This window comes from Schistocerca americana, chromosome 2, assembly GCF_021461395.2.
Source record: "Schistocerca americana isolate TAMUIC-IGC-003095 chromosome 2, iqSchAmer2.1, whole genome shotgun sequence".
Taxonomy (NCBI): Eukaryota; Metazoa; Arthropoda; class Insecta; order Orthoptera; family Acrididae; genus Schistocerca; species Schistocerca americana.
The window spans coordinates 238985970-238990307 of NC_060120.1; the positions used below are offsets into that span (position 1 = coordinate 238985970).

The 4338-nt window shown below is 46.6% G+C and overlaps 1 pseudogene; it reads right to left on the minus strand.

Moving 5' to 3' along the window:
- Window positions 1–1088: 1088 nt before the first annotated feature.
- On the minus strand, window positions 1089–1206 carry LOC124597246 (annotated as a pseudogene).
- Between the last annotated feature and the right edge of the window lie 3132 nt (window positions 1207–4338).

A 4338-nucleotide genomic window follows, 5' to 3' on the forward strand; every position in this document is an offset into this window, starting at 1 on the left:
ACCCTGACTGCAAATTTGTCCATACATAAGCTTAGAGACCGATGACCTCAGCAGTTTGGTCCCATAAGACCTTACCACAAAATTCATTTTTTTTGTACGTACGTCTGATGATTCAACCTGTTGTGCTCCCACTGATGAACAGCATTCAAGGGGTTGTTTTCCGATAGGATAACGCCCGAATAGATGCCGATGTTGTAACCCAACATGCTCTAAAGGGTGTGTACTAGCTCCTTGCTCTGCTCGATCACCAAATCTGTCTCCAATCAAGCACATATGGGATATCATAGGATGACAACTCCAGCGTCATCCAGAAACAGAATTTACCGTCCCTCTACTGACTGTGGCCGACAAAGTGCAAGAGACATGGAATTCCATCCCACAAACTGACATCCAGAACCTGCATGACACAATGCATGCACGTTTCCATATTTGCATTCAACAGTCTGGCGATTACACCGGTTATCGTTGTACCCAGCATTTTACATTTGCAATTCCTTATCTCGTGCTCACATTAACCCCTGATCTTGCAATGTTAATCACTCAAATGTGTTACCTAGACAAACGTATTCATGAAATTTCGTGATTTTTTGATGTTGCGATTTTTCGTTCCGTCAGTGTAGTTCATAAAAGCACTCCACAAGTGCCGAGAATTCTTCCGGGTTGTGTGGCCGTGGTCCATGGAACTCTTCTATCCCTGATGTTTTGTCCAAAGCTATGTTGGACATCTTCGGAGGTGCTCCTGGTGATGCTGAGTCTCATCGGCAAGAGCGCCTCCAAAGATGTCCAACATAGCTTTGGACAAAACGTCAGGGATAGAAGAGTTCCATGGACCACGGCCATACAGCCCGGAAGAATTCTGGGCAGCTGAAACATCTGGTCGTGAAAGCCTTCATTGTATGATTCTACAAGTGGCCCGTCGGGAGCATCCGACCGCCGTGTCATCCTCGGCTGAGGATGCGGATACGAGAGGGGTGTGGTCAGCATACCGCTCTCCCGGTCGTTATGATGGTTTTCTTTGACCGGAGCAGCTACTGTTCAGTCGAGTAGCTCCTCAATTGGTGCCACGAGGCTGAGTGCACTACGAAAAATAGCCACAGCGCATGGCGTCCCGGACGGTCACCCATCCAAGTGCCGGCCACGCCCAACAGCGCTTAACTTCCGTGTTCTGAAGGAAACCGGTGTATCCACTGCGGCAAGGCCACTGCCTCAATGTAGTTCATACAAGCGTATAATATCTGATGACAGTACCTGGACATACCTGTATAATGCGGAAACGACCGCTAGATGTCACAAGAGATGGAAGTACCGGTATGAAAGGAATCAGGGAGTATTGTGTCGTCAGTAGAAAACCAGTAACTCTAGAAAGAATTGGTCAGGAGAGCTGAATAACTTCGAACGTAGACCAGTCAGTGTGCGTCAGATGAGTAACGAAACCATAAGGGACATTTCTACACATCTAAAGTGGCGCTAGTCGACTGTTGGTGATGTGATTATGAGCTGGAAACAATCGCAAGTTTAACTAAGACCAAGCGGCGTGATGTTCTAACGGACAGGGACCGTCGAGCACCGTGGAGGATGGCTGCAAAAATCGCTTGAAGTCAGTAGAAGAAATGACACGTCAGTTCCACAGTTCTACTAGAAGTCCAACTAGCACAGTGACTGAGGATTAGGAGTTAAAAGAATGGGATACACTGACAAGGCAGCTCCTCATAATCCACACATGCCTCTAGTCAATGCTAAACGACGCCTGAGGTGATGTAAAGAGCGAAGCCACTGGAGAGTGGGTGACTGGAAGCGAGTGGTTTGTTGTGGTGTATGCTACGACCTGTCCCTTCCGATGGAAGGGTTTGGGTTTGGCAAATACCTCGAGACAGTTAGCTGCTATCGTCTGTAGTGTGAATAGTGAAGTGTGGAAGATGGGGGTCTCCTTACTGCGCTTAAGAAAATGCTAAATGCAGCGGGATGTGTACACATTTTACAACATTGTATGCTGCGTACAGTGGAGGAAGAGTTTGGTGACGATGACTGTATCAGCATGACCAGGCACCTTGTCATAAAACAGTATCTGTAAGGCAATGCTCTGTAAACAATAATATTCCTGAAATGAGCTGCCTGAACCCACTTGAACATCTACGAGATCACTTTGCTGCAGACAGCGTCGACCGTTATCTTCTCTGGTTTCGGCTCTTGAGGAAGAATGGCCTGCCATTTCTCCACCTACATCTTACTGAAAGAGTTCCCAGCAGAGCTCGGATCGTAGTAAAGGACAAGGGTGGGCACGCTCCGCATTAATATCCCCTAACAGGTGTCGGATACTTCTGAACAGATCGTGTATACATATTTAATCGACTAAACTTTTGTTTTTGATCACCAACTTTCGTAAGTACGGAAAGGATTTGCTTCATTCAGCGTCTTACCTTTCTACTGTATTTTGACGGAACCTTTATGTTTGCTGTGTCTCATCAATTTGTTCGTTCCTCAATCCGTACTGATTCTCCCCATCATAAGTTTTATTACTTGATGATCTGTCTTTATCTTTTCTTCTCTTACTGTTATGCGTCTTGCTAATTCTATGCCTGTTTCTTGTCCAGCACCTGTTCCAATATGAGTCATTTCTTTCGCAGATATAACATAGACAGAAATTCGTGGGGTGCTGCACGAGGGCTCATTGGGATGAAGATAGGGTGGAAGGGGTAACAAGGAAGTGTGCTGCTAAAGAACATTGGAGTAGGTGTACGGGAGGCGAGGAGAGGGTATTGCTACATAAATAGTTTAATCAGTTCTTTATTGCAATTTCATTCCTCATGTTAGTCTGGCTGGCTGTTGCAATGCAGCTGTTCTTCAGCTTACAGGTGTTTAAACATAGAAGTGGTATTGAAAATATTGAGGTTCAAATGGTTCAAATGGCTCTAAGCACTATGGGACCTAACATCTGAGGTCATCAGTCCCCGAGACTTACAAATACTTAAACCTAACTAACCTAAGGACATCACAGAGATCAGTGCCCGAGTCAGGATTCGAACCTGCGACCGTAGCAGCAGCACAGTTCCGGACTGAAGCGCCTAGAACCGCTCGGCCGCAAGAGCTGGCCAAAATATTGAGAGGTGATAAAAGATGATCAGTAAATACTGAGTGATGCTCATTCTGCGGGACTGACTATGTATGGTGGGCAGCTTGGTGGTGATGAATTACTGAAGATGATGCTTATGGTGATGACCGTTCTTGCTTGATTACCAGTAGGTGAAGGATAGTGTAGGAAACTGACACTGAAGTTGTAGAAACTGAGAAAAGTTTTTTTAGGTGTGGTTTGTAACAGTTGTGATGGTGAGAAGGATCTAGCCATGTTTGGCTGTGGAAGGGGGATTTGCAGTTAGGTGCAATGGATTTGGATGTGCTGCAGAAGCATGAGTGGCAAAATAGGAAACGAGAGTGGAAATGGTTTAGGGAATATAGGGCAGTCGCATTTAAGCGGAAAACTGAGTAGACTGCCAGCGTGATTTGAAGGGGCATACGGGAATTCCCAAATGATTGGATATTTTGAGGCCAGTGGTAATGAAGCGAATGACGTCTTCAGCGGTGGGAACAAGACGTACGGAGTTGTTCAGGTAGTGTGTCAATATGAAACATGGGGAGGGTAAATTCAGTTTGGTGTGGGAAATGGAGGGGGAGGGGGGGTCAGCTTTGCTTTCGTAGTAGTTGGGATGGGAATGGCTGAAGGGGGGATAAATAGCCTAGTTACAAGACCGTTAGAGGATCTCGTTTCAGTAAATTGTATCTTTGATTTTAGTATCAAGAATCTCGTTACAGTGAAGCCCCGATGTTGTAGCTATAGCTTGGTAGAATTACTTCCTAATTTTACCTGAGTTTTGCTTTTTGCAGAAGTCGAAATGCCTTGGCACGGTACAGAACGAGAGGTGCCGTGGACAGGAACCTTGGTTGGGTTGCGGGGCGGAAGTGGCGGCATCTGTTGGCGGCAGCTGGCAGCCACCCCAGCTGTGCGACCGTTGTTACGCCCAGACAGACGCGTTCCGATGGTGCTGCACCCTGCGAGCTACTGGCGTCACCACCAGACGTACCTTTTCCTCCTGCTTCCGCCTTGTCCTGTCTGCCCTATGAGCTCACAAACTTTTCACTTCCCACTTTTTCCCGCTCTGTAAAGTAGGATAGGTGGTGATCCGTGGCTGGGCTCACGAGACAGTACAGTGCTGTTGGGCAGCCGAATTACACGATGTTTTAGGTGGATTCCATGTTAGTGCACTTGTCGCTTCGTCGAGGGGAACAGTCAACATGGCACGTGACAGTAATATTCTAAGTAACATATCTTAACGTGTATGATAG